We start from the raw sequence: 27,241 nt of genomic DNA, 5'->3' as shown, positions 1-27,241 counted from the left end.
TACTAGCTGAGCACTGTGAATTTATATACTGCCAGCGGTTCACTTCAGGATATTTACTCAAAATATTTGGTACTGGTGCTTTCGCCATGTTGTAGAATTGTGAACATTATAACACTTCTTTGTAAACAGCATCAGAAGTTTCATCATCCTCGACAAAAATAATTAAATTCTCAGGACTGTTAACTAGAGGACATGCCACATATAACTGCCTGTGTCCGAAACATTCACCTCTTAAATCTAAACTTCCATATTTAAGGGTCTGTCCTTGGGCTTCATTAATCATTATTGCAGAGCAAACTCTTATTTGAAATTGGAACCATTTGAATGCAAATGGATAGTCTGAAGGAATAAGGGGGTATCCTATGAATGAAGACAATTTCTCCAGTACCAGAACCAGTAAATATCACAGCTTCTATCATATTTGGTTTCAATGATTTTACTTGAAGCTTAGTTCCATTGCAGATTGCTAAACACGAACAGATCCATTAACCCTTTTAAGAACCAACTTGTTCATTATTGACACAGCATCATTTCGAGGTGTGAGGATAGCTCTCACCCTGAAACAAGGTGTGACTTTTTTGTTATATTCTCAATAGATGAGTAGACACTGTACAACAGTTTGTCTGCAATTTAGAGAATTTTTCCCATATTTAGGTGTGTTAATATAATTTTTCCATTCTCTTTGCTGTACTTCGCCATTGCCAATTTTTAACATTTTTGATGAGAAGGAATGTGCATTAGCATCTCCATGTAGATGAACATGCATTTTTTTTTGAGAGAAAACTTCTCCATCTATATCATACTAGCAACGATTTTTTAAGGCAAGCATTCACTCTTTGTCTGCCCTGGTTCCACGGGATACGATCGGCAGTGTTTGTCAAAAATCATTGGCAAATAAAAGTTATTCCACCCATTCTTCGATCACAGGATCTGATATCCCTCAGTGTTTTGTTGACCGCTTCAATAGATGTTTTATGGGACATTGTACATTCATCCCAAACAATCAAAGAAACCTTTGGTAATAATTTCAAAAAATTACTTTGGTTTTGATATATTGCACATAGGTGTATCATTAGTCACATTTGTAAGTGGTACTTTGAAAGTAGAATGAGCGGTTCGACCACCTTGCAATAGAGTAGTTGCTATACCTGAGGATACCACAGCCAGAGTGATTTTACCCTGGCTTCTCAACTTAGCTGATAACAAATTTAGTATAAATGTTTTCCCACTACCATTTTGAGCATCCAAGAAAAACAGCTTTCCTGATTGCTTTTCACAGCTTGTTAAAACATTGTTGATGTTGAGTTTGAAATTATTGCATTGATGAGACAATCAGACCAGTGAGAATCATCTTCTATCAAATTCAAAGCCTTACATGCATCCTGGTATGTTGGATGTACTACACCATTTGCTGTTCTTAGGTCGCTGAATGATTTTGGTCCTTTCACACGCATCAAGAGCATTCATAAATAAAAGCATTAGCATTATTGGGATGCACACTATAAACACGACCTAGAGCATCGATCTTTTTCACGCCAGGATAACTATCCAACCTGTCTTCTTCACTGAAATTTGTTTTCATGCCAGGTGTAGTATGTAGGAACCTCATTATAGCTCAGCGTTTGGGCAAAATTATCTTCAACGCATAGCTTAAAAAAAGGCTGTTAATGTTGTGTCCATTGGTGACTCCACTATGCTGAGTGCATCACTTTCTGTGAAGTATACTCTTTGACCATTTTCGAGATGAACTACGGTTCGATGGTGCTCGTGAATGTCAAAAGAGATAAAATCCACCAAACGGCTTCAGAGGTACTGATGTATCATCCAATTTGTATAGGTCTACTTTGCTACATTGATTTTGCAAACAAAATGTAGCTTGGTCTGAGCCCTTGTTGATATACTGGCATACATATTTGATGGATTTCACGGAACTGCAAATTTCAACATTTATGTGTGCATTAAAGGATCATGACAAAACTGAATTATAAGGCACTATATGGCGATTATCATTTAAAAAAGTTCTTGGCTATTATGTATGGTAGCAATTCGGCCACCATCTGGTGAAGCACATCGACAATATCATGGATATCCATCACCTGTTTGAGTTTCATTGATAAATGATCTTGGGTATCTCTTCATGCACTTTCCTGACTTTATGCACAGTGAGTTTGGATGAACAGTTCTACACGCACCATATGTTTTGTTATGATATCGGACAGTTCTTTGTCACATTGAGGAGAAGGTATCTCAGTGCTTATAATGGAATTGATTTCATTACTCTGATTTTATCTTCGAGCCAAATCAATATGTGAGTGTGTGGAAATCCCTCTTTTTTTTCCATTTTACTGAATACACATAGGTCCTCCATGCTCCAAAAATCTTGTGCTTTGTGATGAGATTCATCAATTTCATCTGCTTGCCATGAAAAACTCTTGCAATGATGTCATGCCTGTCATAAGTCTTATTATCGGGTAGCAAATTTTTCAAAATCTGTAGCCAATTACTGTTGCACATGAAAGTGATGAAAATGTATCATACACCATTGCATCCTAAGTCTTTTCGTGGAAATAATTAGAGCTTCCCATGAAAGAAGGAGGCAATTGAATTTGAAGCATTTTCATCAGTGCACAATGCATCACAGAGACATATATAATTTTCTACCTGAAGTTTATTTTGGTTTTAACTCATGTATGTGAGCCATTTGCACTCAATTTAACATACATATCAACCCAGTATTGATTTGTGAGTTGACATATCTATGTAGTAGATTTAAATTTTCCATCCATACTATAATGCAATATGCTTAAAAATTCATTGCTGAAACAGTTTTTCTACTTGTGGGTTCTCCACTTCCTGGATTCATTCGTGGTAAATCAATGCATTATTCATCTTCTCCTCTGTAAAATAAAAGTGGTATTGGAGTGGATCATAGGCTCTATTGCATCTTGGATATCCATTTCAGTCTATCGTCGTGACCATGTAGGATTATGTCTCTGCAGTTAAATTCTTGCCTAGTAATGATCATTACTTCATTATCTGTGAACACATTGAATCTGCTTGCGTGATATCCTGCCGTTACTTGGTCTACATGTCTTAGTTCTTTCACAATGTTAGCATTCCCTATAGCCAAATTAAGTTTGTATATGTATGTTATGATAATATAACGTTCCTTGTAAATCAAATACAATTTCTGAGTTCAACCCTGTGATCTGTCTGCAATGGAAAGCTGCTTGTTTGTGTAGGTTTGAAACAAAATAAATTTGTCTTAGTAAAAATTTGTTTCAACTGACAATAAACTTCCAGACAAATAGTATACTTAACCTTGCACTTTGAAAATGGTCATGAACTCCCTTTCAGCTATGTATTTGCTTTGCACCAAATGATGTCATTTGAAATGTGGAATTGTAAGCTCAAATAGTTTCAATAAATTGATGAGACTGTGGATGTTGCATTGTAATGGGTGATAACGATGGTTCAGGAGGAGTTGTGATTTCATTTAGCTTCACTTTTCCATTCAAACAACACATTCCAGGAGATTCATATCTGTATTTAAAGTGCTGACATACTACAGTCATAGTACTGATCACAACTGTTGGATCAGTAGAATATCTTATATTACAATTGTAAGAGAAAGCAGACCATTCCTTATTATTCCAAGAAACTTCAATAATTTCGCTCTGTCTATTTAGTCTCATATGCCTTGCAACAGGAGTTGAGCTACTTATAGAACTTTATCTTCATCATGGCATACTGGAAAAAAATAAAATACCTACTAATAACTGGCCACAAAATAGTGGCCAGATTGTTAAACTGCAGTTGAGGTAAAAAAAATATAATAATAATCACTGCTCCATAATCTGCACATAAACCATCTTTGGAACATTCTCTATCTATTGATGAAGAAATCATCAAAATCAGTCAATTCATTCTCGAGTTATAAGTGATTTTTGCTAACTTTTTTGGGTTTATTTTCTTCAGTCAATAGTGACTAATTCCTTACCTGCAATAAATAAGAAGGTGTTATTTATCTAAAAAATTGCTATATGTTACCATATGCTATATATGTTGCTATGGTGGTGGTGTGTAGGGTAGCAGTATGCCATCCAGGGAAGTGATTATGGAACAAGGTAGTTTCCAGTTGCCTTCCTTGCTCACTAAGTATTTTTATGACTGTAGACATGTGTGTCCAAGGGGCTAGTTTGCCTGTTTTGAGGGATGAAAAACCCAAGTTTCTGGGCAAAAAAAAACCTCCATCTCTGTATGAGACTGGCTAACTTGCCTTTAGTTGAAAATACCCGATAAAGGTTCCTCGTGTCATGGGCAGGAATCAAACCCAGGTCTTTCCAACCAAAGAGCCTCATCTCTACCAAATGAGCTATGGAGGCTCCATATGTTGTTATATGTTATGCTATATGCTTTTCTTTACACTGGATCAGAATTCTTCTACATTTCTATGGTCAGATATAGAAATGAGGAGAATAATGCAGCAATTCGTCTTACAAGTAAGCTGTTTTTGGTACAAACGCAAAATAGATTAATAACTATAAAAGCACAGGGAAAAAAAAAAAAAAAACTCACGTTAAAACTTATTTATTTGAAGAAATTTTGCCCGAGTTTCACAGGCATCTTCAGTACAGAATTGCAATCAAACCATAACAGAAAATTCTAAAAAAGCACCACTTTAGGGAGCTAATATAAGAACTAAAACAGTAAATAATTTCATAACTAGAAAATATATAAACTTAGGAAAGATTAGCAGATTTAAAAAGTACTATTTCCCATAAAGGGGACAGAATGTAGACCATAAGATCTGTTTAAGTTAGGACAATGGAGTAAGGTTTCACATGTTTCTTTAAAAATATGTTCTATGAGAAATCAACTTTTATGAAGGATTTTTTTTTCTTCCAATGAATTCTATATTTTTGGAGATAGCATACTCAACAAGTCTAGGCTGTTCAGGCTCATGATACTTAATATAAGACATGTTCTTCAATATGAATAAAACCAGATCTTCCAGTTTGTTTAAAATAAGATAAGCCACAAGAGCAAGAAATCTGGTAGATGCCTGGAAAACTAAGAGGCAAAAGCTTATCCTTAGGAGATGTGAGAATGGGGCAAAATGTAACAACAATGTTCAGTGGTTTTAAAACTTGTGATATGCATTCAGAAATATCTTGCACATAAAGGATAGGAATGCAAGTTATTTCTTCTGGAATTAGAAGAGGTATACAGATTCCATAACTTTTAAATGCTTTTTTGATGAACTAATTATTAAAATCATTTAATAAGAAGGTGGATTTAACATGTTGTAATTCTTTCTGTAAAACTTTGTTAGAAAAACATAAAGATTGAACACGATGTAATAAGGTCTTAATAATCCCAGCCTTTTGACCAGAATAGTGGTGAGATTCAGCATGGATATAGCAGCCTGTATGAGTTTCCTTCCTAAAAATTGAAAATGTAATTGCTTCAGATTTGTAATGTAAAGTGAGATAGATAGTTGCTCACTAAGAGTTGATATTAATGCCTACAAATTATGTGCACTGCAGTTCTGCATAATTAAAAAAGGATGATGTGTGTGTGAATGTTGAAAAACATTTTATCACATAAGGCACTTCTAGAGAAGACAATCTAGAAGTGGCAAAGCTGTTTTTAATCTGTAGTTCAGTTAAGATAAGTAAGTTTCTTTACAGATAAGAAACTGAAAATGCAATTTGTTCTCAAATTTCAGTACTAAATTGTATACATTAGTGTTGTTTGTTAGATGGCTGCTGGACCAAAATACGAATCTGCTGTCAACATATCCAGACCAGACTCTCGGTTTTTGAGAGATGAAATCAAAAGCGTGTGTTGTGCAAAAGTTTCTATACACAAATTAGCAAAAATATTGATCATACATTCTTTTTTTATAGTTTACCATATAAAATTTCCAGAGTGTAAAACATATCCCCAATATTACGAATGTGAATAATCACAAAAGAAGATTAATATGGTGTTTGGGACATTCATATATATAGAGCAGGTATGGCACAACGGACTACACTGGTGTTCAAATCTTAACTATGAAGACTATTTCGGAAGATTACAACTGCAAATTCAGACAAACCAGCTTGTGATAATTTGTATAACTGATAATTCTGAGTAGAAAGCAAGTACACATTCAAACTTTCAAATCACGTGCAAAGGGGGTCACACATGGTAGCCTCAATAGGATAAAAAGAAAAAGGGTGCACGAAGTGGATTCCGTTTGTAGGAAGCTCTTGTCGTGATGGAATAAAGTTGAAAACTTGGATGTCTTGTAATGTCTCAAAAACATCATGTAGATCAGTGGTCAACAAACTTTTCAGACTCACGGGCCACATTCAACTTTTATTTTTAATAATCGAGCTGTAAGCATTTAATTAAGTGAAAATAGTGAGTGAAAAAAATACCTATTTTATCAATTTTTATTATATTAATCTTAAAAAACACAAAAATATTTAAAGTATGAGACATGAAACAAGAATGAAAATGGAACTCAATGAAAAATTATTATCATGTAAAAACAAAGTAATATAGTTTATGCATCACAACATGTGTGTGTCTCCCTGCTTTTTTGGTAAGCATCAATAAAATTTTTGGACATTTTCTAACAAAAATGCATTCTTTAATGTGTGCCAAAATCTCGATTGTCATCGGGTGAAGTCGCCTTTGTTATCTCCATTCAAGATGGCTCCCAAGATTGACTCGTGCCAAGTTGCACAGCGATATCACAAAGTATAGGTATGAAATTATTTTTAATTTATTATTCATATTATAAAATGTATTATTTAAATAATTCAACATACAGGCCACATGCCATGTAATGTGGCCTTATGGTCAACCTTTCATGGGTTGCCAAAAATGCACTTTTGGGCAGCATGTGGCTTGTCGACCCCTGATGTAGATATTTTCATGCAGGAAAGAATTATTGGAAGCTTGAAGAAGGCTGCAGAATTTGGGATCTCACATAGCATTGTATCCAGCCTCTGTTTGGCGAGATATCCATGTACCTGCACATGAATGTGTTCAGACTTTTTCTAGGAGGTCACCCTCACTCTACCATGGGGGCATGAAGACAGATTTTTGGTTATAACAGAAAAACATAATCAACACACCAAGGCAGGTCACCTTGCAAGTCAGCTCCATCCATGTACAGGTATGTGGATATCTCGCCAAACTGTGGCAAGACATCTGCGACAAGTAGGCCTATATGCCAGAAGGCCTATAGTCTGCATTCCTTTATCCACAACTCATCATCATGTTTTCAGTGATATTGTATCAATAAAAATTGGACAAGACACCAATGGGCTAACAAACTCTTTACAGATAAGAATTGTTTTAGTCTTTTCTCTAATTCTAGATAACACTTGATCTGATGTGAAAGTTGTGGTGCTGCTTATCATCACGAGAATGTTCTTAAAAGGGATAGATGCGGCAGTGCTGGAGGTCATGATGTTTGAAGGTATTATGTTTAATGGATGCACAAGCTACAATTGCTGGAAAAAAGGGACTATGACTAGTGAATGATATTGTAACAAATTTCTTCAATGTCATGTTTGATTGTTCCTTGGCACTGTCATTCATTTTTATGAATGACAGTGCTACACCACATCGTACGCGAGCAGTGGAGATACTTCTGGAAACCAAAGATATTACTCAAATTGAGTGGCCAGCACACTCTCCAGATCCCAACCCTATAGAACATGTTTTTGATGCAATAGGGAGATGCGTTGTTGCTCGAAATTCCCCACCAGAAAACAAACAAGGCCTTATCCTTGCTCTGAAGGAGGAGTGGGCCAATTTGCCTGAAGAACTCCTGAATCACTTGGTGCTAAGTATGGTACGGCATTGTGAGAGCTCCCTCACTTCCACCCCAACATATCACTGACCAACTCATTGTGTTGTGAATCGCTAGGGATGTGTTGTAAATCTGTTCAATATAATTATTGTTGTCTAACTCTGTATTGCAGTTTGAGGTGGACAAATTCTATACTGAAATGTTCTCTTCATGCAGTTTTCTGTAAGCAGTGTACATTAATTCCATAACTACATTCTTAGAAAATTTGTAACTTTTGCCAAAAACATATTGCAATTTAATTTGTACAAAATTTATAGCACATTTATTTTGTAATATAATATATTAGTATGCTGGCAATAGATTTATCTCCACATTTAGCTGTAGTCATCATGAAAATTTTTTCATATGCAGGTAAAGCTTTCGGACAGTAGTTATATTAACTACAGAAAGGGCCTGTGTAGTTCATTGGAAATGGCATTTGTATCCACTGCGCTAGTGTAACGAAGATACTTAAGTTCAAGTTTAGTCACCAAATGGAGGGAACTCTTTGTGAGCTTTTCTATATATATAATTAAATAAAAATTTCAAAAGTCCTATTCCATCAGATCACACAGCTAATGTTACTAAGCAGATTATAAGGAATTATACTATTTATAATTTTATCAGAGCTAAGAATATACACAAAAGATACTACAGAGTGTAGCATATTTTCACATCCACATTTGTGAAAATATATATTTGTTAGCCTGGTTGGCAGAATCATTAGTGTATCTGTTCTCCAACCAACAAGCTGTGGTTTCAAATCCCACATGGGTATGGATGAATTTCATCTTTCTGTATGAGACATCTGACCCACTTACTGCAGTGGCTTGGAAAAAAGTCCTGTTTGGCCTCTAAGTCCTAAAACCTTGCTCTAGAAAGCAGGGTTTCATTTTCTTTTTCCAAAAACAAAGTGTGCAAGATAATTTTTTGCTTATTTTTGCTACAATGCTACTAATATGGAAAATAATTATAAGAATGACATTTTATAATGTTGTTTTAGTCATATGTAAACCAGAAGATTAAGCCTATATATACTATTTATTTTAATTCCTAATGATTCTGGGAAAGGGGGAGAGGATAGATAAATGCAAATTTTATAAATGTTATAATGTGCAATATTTATGTTATCTATAAAGAAAAATCATGCAATTGCAAAAATTGTGTTTTATGCAAAGCAATTTCCATGATTATGAATAAATAAAACTTAATTTAGAACAAAAAGCAAACTTTTTAAAAATCAGACATATGTAATTAATTTATCAAATAACTTTAATGAAAATAATTATTTCGAATAAAATTTTTAAAGAGATATATACAGTAAGTTAAGGCAAAATTAACAACAAAAGATTCTAACATTGCTTTCCCAAGATGATACATTTTTCAGCTTGGATATGCAGTAAATCATTATAGCTCTTTGCCATACTCATCTATAGCCATTTTTTAATGATCAAAAAAATCATTGCAATATGGAAGTTTCTCTTATTTTGTCCTATCATTAACAACAAACTATCTGTATATGATAAAAAGACCAAACAATTAAAATATATATTGTATATGTTTAGGCTATCTAACATCTTTATTTAAAATTAAATAAAGCTGGCTTCCAAAAGAAACTTAAATCTGGAGTCACTTTCATTGACATAACATCAGCTTATGACACAGTCTGGATCAGGGGCCTTCTCCTAAAGCTAGAAAATATTATAAGGTGCAAAAAAACTTTCTAGCTTTTTTAATCCATTCTCTTCAACAGAAAGATCCGGGTCCATATTGGCAGAAAAAAGAACAGACCCAGATTCCTTCACAATGGTCTCCCTCAGGGCTCTGTGTTATCTCCTTTACTTTTTAACATCTACATGTACGACTTACCACATACCAGCTCAAGCAGGTATATGTACGCTGATGACCTAGCAATCCTACATCAATCTACCTCCTTTGCCAACCTGGAATCAACCTTGAACACAGACCTGAACATCCTGGAAGAGTACTTCAAGCCAAATCCAACAAAAACTGTGTCCACAGTATTTCACCTGAACAATGCAGAGGCGAATCGATACCTCAACCTTTCTTTCTGTGGAAAAATGGTAGAACATGAGCCTCATCCAAAATACCTTGGAGTGAGCCTGGACAGAAGCCTAACCTATAAAAGGCACATCACCAACTTGTCCAACAAAATTAAAACGAGAAACAATATCATTTCAAGGTTTGCTAGAACAACCTAGGATTGTGGTGTAGAAGTCTAAGGTCATCTGCACTAGCCCTCGCATTCTCTGCAGCAGAATATTGTGTCCCTGTCTGGGAAAGAAGTGCACACACTAACATTATAGACACCCAACTAAACTCTACCATGCGGACAATTAGTGGGACAGTGAGAAGCACCCCTCTCCTAGCTGCCTGTCCTATCTAACATTGCGCCACCAAACATACAGAGAAGACAAGCCTCAATTAAAGAATTTAATAAAGCAATGAGCAACCTACTCCTGCACCAGACTTTCATAAATCCACCTAGTCTTCATTTAAAATCTAGAAAGCCTTTCTGGTCCATGGATGAACTCTCTTCAGCTGCCCTGCCATCAACACCTTATATGAGGAGAGGATACTGGTCCAACAATCTCCCAACAAACGACTTCCTGGTAGAAGATCCCTGTGCTCTGCAGCCTGGTTTTGCTCTTCCTAGGAAGATTTGGTCATCAATCAACAGAATCAGAACTAACCAGGGCAGATGTGGTTACCTACTACATAAATGGGGGCTGTTAGACCACCCTTATTGTGATTGTTCTTCCGTGGCTCAGATGATTACCCATAATATGAACAACTGCCCAAGACGCCAATTTCATGGTGGTGGTCAACAGGACATCCACAAAGTGACAGATGAGGCATTGGATTGGCTTTCCAGACTGGACATTGACCTGTAGCTATTCTGTATTCCTTTTGCCATAAGAATAAATAAATAAAAATAAATTTAAAATTGGATGCAGCATACTGTAAAGTACAATGTGTTTGATGCTTTCAATAGCAGTGGTTTGAAATGCAACCATAAACCTGAATTAATCCAATGTTCTCCTCAGTGTGTTATCTCCATTATCACCTCATAACAGAGAACATGGAACTGCATATCTTATCTCTATATATGCATCCACCAAAATATGGATGTCCATATTTCAGTTGATGTGAAAACACAGTGTGGCCAGTTGGATGGCTAATGAAACATGGAACAGATGTTTGTCTGTTCCATGTAACAAAAACACAACCAAAATGAAATTACATTATCCAAATTACAATCAACATTCTGCAGTTATTTATATAACTAAAAAATTTAAAGTTTTCAGTGGTTTAACACCAGTAATGAGTGCAAAAAAATTAATAAATACACAATGAAATGTTTTCAATTATCCAGTCTATGCAAAGTCATGCGGGGGGATCAGTTAGATGATTTACTAAATATATAGAAGTTATTGTAGTCATGCATACAGTGCAATAAGAGTGAACTTGTGAAGCAGTAGTATGATCACTGTTTAGCATGTTATTTTATGAGTGTGCTTATGAATGCAATACAAAAACTGGTTTTAATAAAAAACCTGAAAATACAGTGAATAGTTTAAGTGATTTTGCTTTAACAATGATTGATTAAATTTTATTATTATTGGATTGTAATATGCCTTAGAATATGAAAGGCAAGAGAAGGTGTTATAGAAACTTCATCATTATCAAATTCCTGATATGTACCCTCAAGGTACTATGATATTATGGGGGGTGTACAAGGTATTATGATAGTACATGAAAAACTTACATCATTACTAACTTCCTATCAACAAGAAACTTGCATAATAAAAATGAGAAGAAATATATGTGGAACTACTAAAAAACTAAGAAGAGAGCTTGCAGCAATGCCACTGTCAAAAACTGCAAAGACAGTCAAAAAACAAAGCAGTATATGACTGTATTCCCAGCATTAAGTGGATCAATGGAGGGAGTTAAATGGATAAGTAAAATAAAAAATCATACATATCAAAATAAATTGTGGAAAGAGCACAGAGAGAAATCTGACGAATAAGTTCATGAATTATAGCAAAAATGCATGCTACAGGCATGAATAGTAAAGGAAGACAAAATCAGCTTGTGAGAGGAAATTAGCTATGCAGGCCAAACATTTTTCACTATTCGGTAATTGAAAGGAAGAATGATTATGGAAGAATAAGCTTTATGAATGTATATAGTGTGGATCTGAGAGTGGCAGAACAGATAGGCAAATCACTCAGCAATGATGCACTAGGATATATGAGGTCTGACACAGAAAAAAAAAAATGTGACTGTGTCTATATCTCTTTTTATTTAACAAATTGAGAAAATCAAATATGATCTCCTTCAAAATAGTTCCCTTCTATGTTGACAACAGCTGCATACAATGCTGCCAACATTCAAAGCAATTCTGCAGATCATTTTCTGAAAGGCTGTTGAGGATCTCTGTTGTTTTTCCTTTCACATCTTATACCGACAAAAAATGGGTTCCTTTGAGAAGAGGTAAAAGTCGCAGGGAGCCAAGTCTAGCGAATGGGTGGGGGATGGGGTGGGGGTTCACGCACAGTGATGTTGTGATTAGCTAAAAACTAATCACAACAAACCATTGGGGCCTGGCACGATGTCTTGGTGCAAAATCCAACCATTTCTCCACAATTCTGGTTGTTTCCTTCTCATGCGTTCATGCAATTTCGTCAAGACTTCATGGTAATACTGCTGATTTACCGTCTGGCTGCTGGGAACCCACTCTGTCATTACAATACCCTGGATATCGAAGAAAACAATCAACATGGCCATGAACTTCGAACGACTCATGCATGAGTCGTTCGAAGTTTTTTTTTGATCTTGGAGATGTTGCTGACTTCCACTGCATTAATTGTCGCTTGGTTTCTGGATCATACATAAATATCCAAGTTTCATCACAAGTAATTACCGAATTCAACAAATCTAGTTCATTCTTAATGCGTTGCAAATGGTCCAAACACAGTTCCTTTCAACGTTCTTTTTCTTCATCTGACAACATTTTTGGAAACCTTTTTGCACAAACCTTTTTTCATGTTCAATTCTTCTGTTAAAATGTGTCGAACACTTTTCCTGTACAAATGAACTTTCTCAGCTACAGTGCAAACATACAACCTTCTTTGTTTTCGAATCACAACTCACTTTTTTAATGTTGTCACTACTAACTGCTGTCTGTGGGGAGCCTGAGCAATCATCCTCTTTCACTCTTTCTCTGCCTTCCGAAAATCGTTTGTGCCATTCAAAAAAGCATGCATGAGACATGCACTCTTCACCATAAGCCCCAATAAATAATCGAAAAGTTTCTGTCGCAGATTTCTTCAGTTTCACAAGAAACTTGATGTTAACTCGCTGTTCACTCCAACATTTTCCGACCGAGGGTAAGAAAACGTCTATATTTGAACATGCGTCCACTTGTACTGAGTAAAGCGATGGAGTTGAGCCTTGTCTCACAATGACAGGTTAGAACATGCTCTATCCCCTCTCACTTTCCATTCCCAAGCTATAGATAGAGTTAGTCTTGTTGTTTCTATGCCAGACCTTGTATCACCCATTCCAGCAGACTCTCTTGAAACAGAAGAGATCACCTTGCTATACATTTTCACAGCACATTCTCTCATATGCCTGGCACCTAAAATGTGCTTGCCTAATGTATTGGCAAGCACTTCTTCATAACAGTCACAACAAGTTTTAATAGCAAGCTGTTCCATAAATGCATGCAGTATGTTATACTCAATACCGTTCTTGACAAACATAATCAAACTGGCTAATACTAATAACACCATTTCATGTCTCTATATTTATGTTTAGCTTTTACAACTTATAATGTCTAGATTATTATGCTTTTGTGACTGTTTGGATTTGAGTTCTACTTTACTGTTGTTTTTAATGCTTTGTGCTTTATCAAATGTTGGAAATTTTTCCCCACTTGGTTAGACTATAATAAATTTAGTTTAATCCTTTATCCAAGTGTAAGCAAACAAAGTTTGCGCCTGAAGTATCTTCAGGACTGAGGCAACTAGCAGTAAAGATGGACAAAGCTCTCATCACTCCTTGTCTTAGTATCTCCCATGATGCAAAGCACATATCCTTGCAGACATGTATAATGCTATGCATTAAGGGAAGGGCCACTACCCAGACTGGTTTCAACCTTTATTGAGGTCTCATCAGTGGGAGCCAGACACAGAGGTGGTAATACCAAGGTCAAAGAGCAATGGAGAAGTCATATTTACCACGAGTTGCCTTAGTCCTGAAGATACTTCAGGCGCAAACTTTGTTTGCTTACACTTGAATAAAGGATTAAACTAAATTTATTATAGTCTATCCAAGTGGAAAAAAACTTCCAACAACTTTCTCAAAATCCAGAGAAATTTAATAATAAGGTGAGACACCTTTTGGCAACTCGTATAGGTAAATATGACTTCTCCATTGCTTCCACCTTGGTATCACCACCTCTGTGTCTGGCTCCCACTGACGAGACTTCAATAAAGGTTGAAACTGGTCTGGGTAGTGGCCCTTCCATACCAAGACCATTATACATGTACGCAAGGAGATGTGTTTTGCATTATGGGAGATACTAAGACAAGGAGTGATGAGAGCTTGGTCCACCTTTACCATGAGTTGCCTCAGTCCTGAAGATACTTCAGGCACAAACTTTGTTTGCTTACACTTGGATACAGGATTAATCTAAATTTATTATAATGCTTTATCAAATATCTTGCACACATTAAATTATGGATGAAAAGAATTTATCAGTCAGTAGGTATCTACCTGGATGCTGAACGAACAAGGATGGACTGGCAGTTTGGGGATTAGCTGACCAAACTGTGCAGGCATACTCCGGTGATATGACACATTAGGTTTCAGACCACTTTTGTATGGTGAATTTCATCATGTAGCAGATCACTGTCTTCTCCCTCCTGCCACTTGTAGATGCATGTAATGGTTTTTACCAGTCATATATGTCCATAAATAACATAAATATAGCATTAATTTACAACAGCTATGCAAACAAAAGCTTTAGAATAATTTTCATGAACGAAAAAGTTATTCTTGAATACCTTGGGCTTAAGGGAACATGCCAAGTAGTTTGGTGAAAAAACTTTTAATAGAAAACCATTAAAAGTTTTTCCATTTCAGCAAAAGACTTATGTTTATGGATAAATGGAGTATTAACTAGTATAAGACATTTCACTGCATCTATGTTTTTAACAACTGTAACAACAGCAGTGCCAGGAAAGTTTAGCCTGCAGTCTATCTCAGTGTTCAACACACCATCATCACTAACTTTAATCTTAGTATCTAACTGTAATGCCTTTAAGTGTTTTCTTTTAAGTGGAAACAACAGCACCTTTACTTTGAATTTTATATGCTATTAGTAACAATAAAATAAAATAATAGTTATGAACAGTAATTCATAACTCATAGCAAAACACCAAAACACAGATGGATGAAGTGAGCCGTTGATGTCATAAACAAACAGTTCACAAAAACTGTGCATCAGTTAATTCACAGGCACATCATGTCACCAAAAGTCTTATAAGGGAATACAGCATTGTATAAATGAACACTGGTCACAATTGAAAAGTGTACGAGTGGATTATTGCAAAATGACACATTGCAAAAATGCATACTATCGTATTCTTATTTGCTTAAATCAAATAAAATGATCATACAACATGAATGATTTTGTTTAAGTGGACAATGGCATCTGAGGTGTCATTGTCCACTTAAACAAAGCCCATCACTGTTTTGGTCAGGGAACCAAGAAGAACACTGAAAAGTCAGCTATTGGAACAAACTCCAACTCTGCATCAATGGAAAAGAAAAACTATCAGAAAGAATTGTAGAAATACTAGGTTGATGTAATAAGTGTTACTGAAACAGAGAAGAGAAAAACAGGTAAGATTCTTCTAAATAACAAAAATCTCAGAGAATCATTCAACTGTACATGTTAGTATTATTACAACTGCCTTACTAAATCACTTAAAGAATTGACAACTTACATAAGAATATAAATTAAATTATACTTTAATAAATATTGTCAATATTTTGGCAACATCACGTTGCCATCTTCAAAAGGAACTTACAAAAAAGGCACGTGCACATAGGCACACCACAGAATACGGTGGAAGAAAGCTACAATAATACACCGTAGCAAGTTCAAATTCGAAAGACTATTCATGGAATCAGCCTCAGCCCTAAGAAACTCTCCAAACCTCAACAAATTTTGGTTGCATGAGACTGCCAGTAAAATGAAGTTGAAGTTATCAAGAGAACTAAATCGTCTGACTTTCCTAAAACGCTGCCAGAATAATCAGGTAGTCCCAAATTGTGTAAAATTCAAGCACCGTTTCGTTTCACAAAAAGCTCTCCATATCTATAACCATGCCAGCTACGCGTTGCTTCGGGAACAAATTGCCGCTATGCGGTTTCTCTTAGCTGACATTAACACAGCTATTCGTGCACTTGAAGAAGAGCTTGCGTGCACTTTAAATCACGAACTTTGGTCAATTTTACATGATGTCTCGTGTACTGCAGCAGACAAAGAATTTGAGAAAATACGGGGTCGACATATCAGAAAATTAAAAAAATTAAAAAACAACTCTACCGTCAATCCAAAACTTCCTACCAACACCGTAATCAACCTTTCTTCAGTCACCCCTAAAGCCTGAAACACTCAACGTGCTTTCACGTGGCCACAACCTTGCCATTGCTCCCAGAAAAATACCTAGTAAGGATATTATGATCCAGATCAAACATGGAATCTGCCACCTTCCGATTCAAATTGCCAACAGTGTAAGACTGGATGTAGCTTGTGTCCTCTCCAAAGCAAGACCATCAAAAACCAACATATCCAATAAGGAGTATAAAGCTCTGCAGGAAATGAGGAATAATAAAGAAATTGTTATCACCAAAGCAGATAAGGGAAATGCAACTGTAGTACTTAACCAAACAGACTACACAGGTAAGCTTAATGCTCTTCTATTAGATCGAGCTACTTACCTCTCTATCGAATGCAATCCCACCAACTCACAAATCAGAAACTTCACAGGCTCCTTAAGAAGGTCACTTCTTGGCCTGTAGAAGTTAACAGATTAAAACCGTTTAACTCTATACCCCCCCCCCACCATATTTATGAACTCCCAAAAATACATAAAGAAAATGTGTCATTACGTACCATAGTGGATGGCATTGATTCCCCCACACACAAATTAGCTAAACCATTGGCCAAAGCACTCACACACTATACTGGCAACACACCATCACACATTAAAAAACTCAGCCCACTTCAAATCCAGCATAGAAAACCTTACACTCCAACATATTGACATAATGGTCAGCTTTGTCCTATTCTCCATATTCATAAATGTCCCACTCAAGGAAACTTTAGAGCTAATCCAAGCTAAATTTCCTCCCGATATCTCAGCCCTATTTCAGTTCTCAATGAACTCAGACTATTTCGTTTGGCAGGGAAAATTCTACAAACAAATAGAGCGAACAGCCATGGGTTCACCACTCTCCCCACTCTTGGCCAATTTCTTTATGGAGACCTTTGAAGAAAAAGCCTTAGCCTCTGCCCCACAAAAACCAACCATATGGCTTCGCTGCATTGATGATGTATTCGCTATTTGGCCACATGGCTCTGATACACTCCGCTCCTCCTTAACACACTTAAACAACCAACACCACAGAATCAAGTTCACTCTGGAAAAAGAGGAAAAATACAGCCTCCCTTTCCTAGACACACTAGTCACCCGCCAGCCTGATAGAACCTTGGTTTTCTCAGTTTCTAGAAAACCCACCCATACAGGCAGGTACATTCACCAACAATCCCCCCCCCCCCCAGGACCAAACTAATCTGTTCAAACGAGACAAGGCCCTAAACACTGAACTAAATCACATCCTCAACACTTTCTCAGCCAATGGCTACCCCCCCCCCCATAAAATGCAATAAATATTGAAACCGACAAACCACAACCCCCCTTCACAAGAAGGATTACTCTAAATCCATCACCATTCCCTAAATCCGAGGCACCTCAGAAAAAATGACCCAAATCTTTAAAAAAAAACAAGAACTTAACCTCCTGTTACAGACCATACAGAAAATTGGCATCCCTTATCCACTCCACTAAAGACCAACCACCACTTCGCCTAGACCTACCTGGTGTTTACCAGGTCCCTTGCAGCTGTAAACTGTCTTACTTTGGCCAAACAGGCAGGAGAGCGAATATCAAAATTTCGGAACACACACGGACTACATCCGGTTTCACAAGTACAGCCACTCTGCTTTTACAGACCATGCTCTGGATACACGCCACAGAATATGGTGCAAGAAAGCTAAATAATACACCGTAGCAAGTTTAAATTCGAAAGACTATTCATGGAATCAGCCTCAGCCCTAAGAAATTCTCCAAACCTCAAGAATATATTTTTATTTTATTTTATTTTTTTATCTTGGGCCCATATGCAGGAGGTTGGCTGGTCAACCTATAGTAAGTTAGTACCGTATATGGGTGATGGGTTGTGAAAGGAGAAACTTGTTTACATTTGATTTGAATGCCTGTATATTGTATTCCTTGGGAAATACGGGGGAAGACTGTTCCACAGTACTGCAGTAGTAGGGATGAATGAGGAGGAGAAGAAACTTGTTCTGTGGGTTTCGAGGTGTACTGTAAAAGGATGGTGGGCGGCAGCTGTACATGTTCCAATGGGCTTAGTACAGGATGGGGGAATTATTGATGCTGTTTCAGATGAACCTTTCCCGTGAAAATATTTAGAATATACGGATTGCAGAGACCAAACATCTATGTGAAAGTGGGGGGAGCGGGTTGGTGAGGGATTGGTCATTTATTAGTCTAATTGCTGTCCTTTATATTGAGTCGAGCATTTTGAGGGAGCTTTTTTGGAGCCCCCACTCCAGATGTGAGACGAGTATTTGAGAGCTGGGCAGATTTGTGAATTGTATAGTGTTAACAGCTGTTTAGAGGTGAAGTGGCATCTTGAGTGAAAGAGAAAACCTAGTTTTTTGGAAGCTGAGGATGCAATGGTTGTGATGTGTTTATGGCAGGAGAGGCTCGATGTCAAGGTAATTCTGAGAAGAGAAATTTCGTCTTGTCTGTGAATTTGAGTGTTATCGAAAACAATGCTGGGAGAAAATGGTTCTTTTATGTGAGAAATAAGACAGAACTGGGTTTTACTAGCGCTGAAGTTGACAAGGTTGTCTGAGCCCCATCGGAGGATGGCTTGGAGGTCAGAATTAAAGGAAATGGTGGCTGATGTTCTGTGGGTTGAAGCGAGTTGTGTAGGGTAGGGTTTGTCAAATGAAAGGGAGGAATGTAATGTGCTGTCATCTGCAAAACTGTGTATTGGGTTAGAGGTCAACTGAAGTAGGTCATTGATATATAAAAAGAAGAGGGTCAGTGAGAGAATTGAGCCTCGAGGCACCCCGACATTAGTTGGATAGGGAACCGTCTACCATCGCACATAGTGTGCATCCAGACCGGAAGCTGGCAATCCATCTACAGAAGTTCTGAGGCAGTCCAAATGATGGGAGTTTGCTTAGTGAGCCTTTGTGCCAGACTCGGTCAAAGGCTTTGGAGATATCAAATGCAACTACTTAGGATTCGCCAAATTTCTCCATAGCGTTTGTCCAGTGATGGGTGATGTATGAGAGTAGATCTCCTGTTGAACGGCTTTGGCACAATCCGTACTGGTGGTCGCTTAATAGCCAGGTACCTTCAAGGTAGATTAGGAGTTGAGAGTTGATGATTTTCTCCATTACTTTAGATAGGACTGAAGTGAGTGAATGGTTGCATGAGATTGCCCCAAATTTGGGAGGCTTACATCAGCAGGCCTTCAGCCCAACAGCCAAAAATAGTGTGCATCCAGACCGGAAGGGTTTCCGGTCCGGACGCAAAGTCCTAATGTTGCCCCCTAGCGGGCTATGTAGGTAGCCCGCTAGGGGGGCAACAGTAGGACTTTTAGGTGAACAATAGCTTGCTCACTTCATTCTCAGTTACTGTGTTGTAGTGCCTTAGGTGCACATGCCTTTCTTGTAAGTTCCTTTTGAAGATGGCAAAGTGATTTTGCCAAAATATCAGAAATATTTATTAAAGTATAATTTAATTTATATTCTTATGTACGTTGTCAATTCCTTAAGTGATTTAGTAATGCATAACCAACGTATAAGCTTGTCTACAAGTATTACAACTGCCATATGGTTAAACTGTAGCTATACAAGGAGACAAGTGTATTTTAGTAGTAAATTTATATGTTGTAATCCTTAGGGATTCATATAGAAATAATATATCATGTAGTAATGGCAGCCATTTTGTCATTTGAGATTTGCTTTGAATCTCATTAATGGGCATGCATGTTAGTTCTGATTTTTTTTAGAACAGCTGTTGCTGAGTAACAACACTGCTAGGCTACCAAGGAAGCAAGACAGGAGAGCCAGAAAAGAAAAATAAACTATCAAGTTAAGTTGTATGATCTCAGAAGTTTTTATGCGCATCTTTATCTACTCTCCAATAAGGGGCTGTAAAATTAATATTGAAGAACAGTATATTGAATTAAGCCTTCATATACTGAGAATTATTATTATTACGGGCAGCTCCAAGGAGTCCTTAGACTCATCGAGGATAGAATGTTATGTACTTAATGAAAAGAAAGTGGTATATGTTCCAAGGAGCAAGATAGAATCTTCAGTCAAGTTCTTTTCATTGGAAGTGCATTTGGAACTGCTGAATTAAATGTATTCCTATTCTGAGGGATAGATACATTAAGGAAACTTGCTTACTAGAAAAAGATATATATGCATGCATATTGGTCAAGTGAGATCTTAATACAATAGTATTCTAAGGAATTTGAGAGATAAGAATGAATGAATGAATGAGTAAAAAGAAACAAATAAAAAAAATAATAAAATAAAGAGACTGATCAAATAAATGTTGCATAGGAGCTTCCCATATAATCAAGAGAAAGCACAGAACTATTATAGTTCACCCACAGATTAGAGGCCCTTCGACACTTCTGCGCATGTCAACAGAAGGAGAATCCATTCCGATAATAGGGTAATCAGTCCGTATTGTGGGATGAGTTGTTTATTATTACCCGTCGGAAAAGTAACTTTTCTTTTATGATCATTGTAGACTATGTTGCTTGTATAACAGTTGGAAAATTTTACCTATAAAGCACGTGGTTTCGCCCTGTTGGTGACCAATTCATAGATCCTTCATTTCTTTCTCCCCTTCGGCATGAATCGACTATTCTTGGCAAGTTTCCAAGTGTAGATCTCAAAAACGTGGGCATACTATAGCTGAATGTTATGTTCAATAAGCATGTTCTTTAACATCAAATACAAGCATTAAAGATTTGAATTTAACTGTAAGAGTCAGAGAATGAGAAAATTTTCTTGAGCTCAAATTATGCAATTCCTAGAATGGTCATCTGCTGTTTTTTGTGTATGTATGGGCAGGGGTTGAAAAGTTCTGATAAACACTTAGAACAAAAATGATATTAAAGCAACTGATATAACCACAAGAAAGAACACATCTTCAACTTATTTTCAATATCTTCAGAAAGAATATATGTTCTTTCTTATGGTTGCTTTAATATCATTTTTGGTCTAAGTGTTTATCAGAACTTTTCACCCCCCCCCCACCCGTATTAAGAAGATAGATATATAGAACACTAGAAATCAATTTAGTATTTTTACTTCTATAGAAAATATGAATGTGAAAAGTCCTTAAAGAGAATTACTTAATACACAGAATTGAATTTACTGTATATATGTTGGCAGAAAAAATATTTTAATTTTTTTATATATATTTGAACTTCATTCTATGGATAAACACAATGTGCTCACTTGGAGTCAATACACCATATCATGGGTATGAATCTGAACCATTCTAACTTTAAAAAAAAAAAATAAAAAATAAATATATATATAAATATAAATAAATAAATACATAAAATTATATATAAATATTGTTATCTTACTCTCCATGACTGACTAACTAAACAGCTGGATATATATAGAACAAGGTGGGGAATTACATAACTAATACAGTCAATTGACAATAAGTGTCACTTGCTGATTGGATTTTAACGGTATAGATGCAAACACAGATTGATAAGAAAATAGCTATTTAACTTAAATGCTGATATTTCGCTGGTATTATATCCAGCATCTTCAGAGCACACAAACAAAGTTTGTTACAGTAGCAAGACAACTGCAATCCGGTGTAACAGTGGGACTAGTATAAGTAATTGTAGTCTGCAACACAAAGACTAAAGTCCTAATGAGTCCTTTGTTAAGCACTCTAGATATCTTTTCAGAAGTGCCTTTAATGTATAGGATGATAATAGTTTTGTTGTAGTCTTGTGGTAGATAGTGGAGGGGGGGATTTTTGAGGAGCATTTAGTATTTTATCTATATTATGGGGATTATAGCCATTGGTCAGGAAGGTGTGACGTAGGTGAGAAAGTTCAGCAATGTCATAATTGCTCTAGCTCTATGGGTTAGTGTTTTTAAGATACCATATTGTTGAGAAGGGTGATGGTGTGATTGTTTGTGTAAATATCTCCCTGTATGTGTGGGTTTTCTATAAACCGAGAATGATAAGGAATCTTCTGGAAGACGTGTGATAAGTGTGTCCAGGAAAGGCAGACAACTCTTTCATTAGCTCCTAGTTCCATTGTAAAGTGGATTTTAGGGTGCTGGCTATTTAAGTCAGAGAGGGTATTCCTGGAATCAACAGAAGCCTTGAAGCATACTCCAAACCTCAACAAGTATGGCTGTATATATCTACCAAAGATTTGGGAGACAGTCATCCTAAGACCAAATTAATATCTGTTTTTTTTTTTTTTTAAACTTAGATGGTGCCTAATTAGGACTTTAGTCTTATGCTACAATTACTTATACTAGTCCCACTGTTACACTGGATTTCAGTTGTCTCGATACTGTAACAAACTTTGTTTGTGTGCTCTGATGATGCTGGATATATTACCAGCGAAATATCAGCATTTAAGTGAATAAATAGTTATTTTCTTATCAATCTGTGTTCGCATCTATTGTTAAAATCCAATCAACATGTGCAAGGAACACATAAACCTTTCCACATGAATAAGTGTTACTGAAACAAAGAAGATAAAAAATGCAAGATTCTTCTAAATAGTAAATATCAGATTATATATTTCAAAATACTGAAGAGAAAAAAAAGGAGTATCAGCTACAGTATTCAACACTATATGAAGATAATCTTGATAGATAGGCAATATCAAGTAGAGTGATGTGGGCAAACATTGCGTTGGGGAGGACAATGAGACTTATTTGTGCTTAATGTCCAATAGACTACTAAGGAAGAAGTGGAGCAATTTTTACGAGACATTGCAGAAGGCAGTGGAAACAAAGAAAAAAGAAAAATGATCCTTGTTAGAGGATCTAAATAGCAGAGTATAAAATGATATAAAAGGGTCACTACTCAGACCGGTTTTGACTTTTATTGAAGTCTCATCAATGGAAGCCAGACCCAGAGGTGATACTATGATTGAAAGCAGTGCTATTTTCTAGAAAAAAAGGTGCCGAAACTCACATCTTGTTAAGCTTTTTATTAATCATCATCATCATCAAATTCCTGCCATGTACCCTCAAGGGGTGTACAGGATATGATAGTACTACATGAAAAAAATTACATCATTATTAATATCCTATCTACAATTTTCCTCCAAATCAGCCTGTTACTTGTCAACACTCCAACATTATCAGATCTTATATTTCTATCGTCTAAGGCACTTTGTACCATATCAATCCACCTATATCTTGGTCTTCCTCTGGGTTGTTTTCCTGCCAACCTGGCAGAGAACACTTGTTTTGCTAATCTTTCTTCGCCCATTCCGTTTAAGTGACCATACCACCTGAGATTAGCTCTGCTAATGCATTCCTGGATGCTGACAATGCCAAGTTCTTTCTTAACATCCTCGTTTTTAATATGATACTGCCATTGATGCCATATGTTCACGCCTATAATCTTTCTCAGGACATTCATATCTGTGGTCTCCAGTCTTTGGTCAAGTGTTTTACTTCTGACCCAGCTCTCAGATCCATAAGTTAAAACTGGTTTGAACACTGTCTTGTATACAGCTAATTTAGTGTTCCGACTAATTTCTCTCTTATTCCATATGAATTTATTCAATTGACTTCCCACCATACCAGCTTTGCTGATTCTGTTGTCTATTTCTATATTTAATTTACCATCTTCACTAAAAATCGTGCCTAAATAGCTGAAATGTTTTACCTGTTCCACAGGTTCTCCATTCACAACACAGTTGACATTTTCAATGATTCTGCCTATTTTCATTGTCTTTGTCTTTTTATTGCTGACCTTCATACCATATCTATTACAACATCTATACAATTTAGTCAGAGAATCTTTCTGACTTGTAGCGGATTTATTTAGAAGTATAACATCATCTGCATAAAGCAAAGAGCTGACATTAACATCTCCAATTTTGATATCATGTTTAATACCACTTTCCTTCATAATGTGATCCATATAGATAATGAATAACAGAGGGTATAATGTACATCCTTGTCTCACACCAGATTTAACATTAAACCATCTTCCTGTACTTCCTTCAATTCTAACTGCTTGCTTACAACTCAAATAAAGACTAAGTATTGCTTGATATAATGCCCCATTGACACCATATAACTGCAGCGTATTGAATAGCTTCACTCTTTGGCACCTTGTCATATGCCTTTTCCAGATCGACAAAACTTAAATACAGATCTTTGTTATATTCCCATGCTTTCTCGACTATTTGTCGTAAAGTGAAGATCTGATCCTGACAGCCTCTATTTGGCCTGAATCCAGCTTGTTCTTCACCAAGCTTTTCTTCCACAATTCTTCTCAACCGTTTCTCAAGTATACTTGCATAGATCTTGCCAGGAACACTCAGTAGAGAAATACCTCTGCAATTCTCACATTCAGTTTTATTTCCCTTTTTATATATGGGTACTATGAGAGCTCTACTCCAATCATCAGGAATTCGTCCCTCTGTCCAGGCTTTCTGAACTATGCACTGCAGCCACTGTAAGACTCTTATACCACCATACTTCAGCATTTCTGGTCGAATATCATCTACTCCTGCTGCCTTTCCACATTTCAAGCCTTTGATGGCTTTTTCTACTTCAAGTATGGATATGTATTCCTGACTGCATGCCTGGTCAGTGTTTTTTACAACTGTGCTGTCATCACTGCTTGTTTCATTTAGCAGTTTTTCAAAGTAATTACTCCATACTTCAAGGATATCTTTTTCTCCCGTTTTCATGTCACCTGTATCATCTCTAATTCCTTTTATAGAACTCTTTCCTCCATTCTTAAGCTTCTTCAACAACCTCCAGAATATTTTGCCACCTTCTTGATATTTATTTTCTATATTCTTGCCAAAGTCCTCCCATGACTTTTGTTTAGCTAGTTTTACACAGTGTTTAGCATTCTTGCATTTGTCTCTATATTCTCTAAGAGCACAAGCTGACTTATTTGACAGGAACTTTTGGTATGCTTTCTTCTTTTCCTTCACTGCTTCTTTAACTTCCTGTGTCCACCAGGGAGTTCTGATTTTTTTATCCTTACAGACAACCTCACCACATGCCTCTCTGGCAGAATCAATCAATGTTTTCTTCAGAGTTTGCCACTGAATCTCCAAGGTTTGATTCTTGTTCTCAAACGCTTTCATTTTTTCTTCAATAATCTTTGTGTATTTTAGTCTACAGCTCACATCTGAGAGCTGCTCAACTTTTATTTGCTTTAAAACTTTCTTACATGTTATTCTTTTCAATATGAAATTCAATTTTATCCTGCTCAAGACCAAATAGTGATCACTTCCAATTTCAAATCCTCTGTACACTCTGGTGTCCTGCACCAGGGAGAAAACATCACTGTCAACAATAACATAGTCAATGAGACTTTTCTTATTCCTAGCCTCTTCTCTCCATGTGAATTTGTGCACATTTTTATGTTGGAACATGGTGTTAGTAATAACCAGTCCATGTCCTGAGCAGAAATCCAACAGATATTTGCCATTATTATTAGCTTTGCTCTTTTCTCCAAATTTTCCCAAAATATTTTTGTATGTCTCACAATCATTTCCTACTCTGCTATTTAGATCCCCAACAAGGACCAACTTTTCATTTTTCATTGTGTCAGTTGCTTTTTCTAAAGCCTCAAAATATTCCTCCACTTCTACCTTAGTAGAACCTTCTGTGGGACCATAGGCACAAATAAGTCTCATTGTCCAATTCCCCATTCTCATATTTGTCCACATTACTCTACTTGAGACTAACTGCCATTCAAGAAGATTAGCATCGTATTTTGTGTTGTATACTATGGCTACTCATTCTTTTCCTTGATTGTCATTGCCTGAATATAACATTTTGTATTTATTGTTCAGAAAGATCTCACCACTTTTGGTCTTTTTTGTTTCAGTCACCCCTATTATGTCGATCTGGTACTTATCTAATTCCTCAGCTAGCTCCATTTCTTTGCCATTCAGGCTTCTTACGTTGATAGTACCGATCTTTAACTCTGGTGATGTTGAGTTGGGGTTTATTAAAGAAAGCTTTTATTAAAAGCTTTTTATTAAAGAAATTGATATTCAAATTTAATTTAAATTAAATATAAAGCAGCTGTTGCTGTAATGGAGTTGCATAAATGAATTAAATATAATTTAGCTTCAGTATTTTTAATTTTAGACATGATCAAATGTAAAATTAAACAAACAAATTAAAATATACAACCAAAGACATAAAAATATGTCTTTGGTTGTATATTTACTTTTATATATAAAATACAAAAGTAAAAGTAAATTTGTAAAAACATTATATAATTTAAGAGAAGTTCATAGTGTTTTCCAAAGTTTTGTCCAATTCTCGTCAAACAAATCGTCTAGACTCCTTTCTTTGCTCTTAATATCTAAGGCCGAATGTCGTCCTCTAAGTAACCACAGATTAGCATACTTTGAAGGATTGAAAAGTCTTAAAGGTGGTCCAACGAGTTTGATGAATAAAAGTGCTAAAACTGTTTTAGTCTTCAACGACACTCTTGTATGGGGTGATAATTAAATTCATCTGCAAAAATCTGCATTCACATTCACTTGATGAAATGGGAATAGTATTCAGAGCATGTACCAAACATAACAGCTTTTCTGGGTATGTCTTATCGAGAATGTATTCATGGAATCCACAAATCATAATTTTCTTTCATTTAGCTGCAGTCTGATTGACAAATTTCTAATCTCCGCCTTTCCGAATGTTAGCTGAGCATCAATATCTTCAGGCCA

At 36.2% G+C, this 27,241-nt stretch overlaps 1 protein-coding gene across 2 annotated transcripts in view; it reads right to left on the bottom strand.

The window, feature by feature from the left end:
* Positions 1-27,241, bottom strand: part of Pi3K59F (phosphatidylinositol 3-kinase 59F) — a 586,771-nt gene that overhangs the window by 36,852 nt on the left and 522,678 nt on the right. The gene's annotated exons all lie outside the window — the stretch shown is intronic.

The sequence above is a fragment of the Typopeltis vanoorti genome, chromosome 16, assembly GCF_054136105.1.
Source record: "Typopeltis vanoorti isolate ZY-2024b chromosome 16, IOZ_Tvanoo_1.0, whole genome shotgun sequence".
NCBI lineage: Eukaryota > Metazoa > Arthropoda > Arachnida > Uropygi > Thelyphonidae > Typopeltis > Typopeltis vanoorti.
This window is presented reverse-complemented; position numbering and strand designations above follow the sequence as displayed.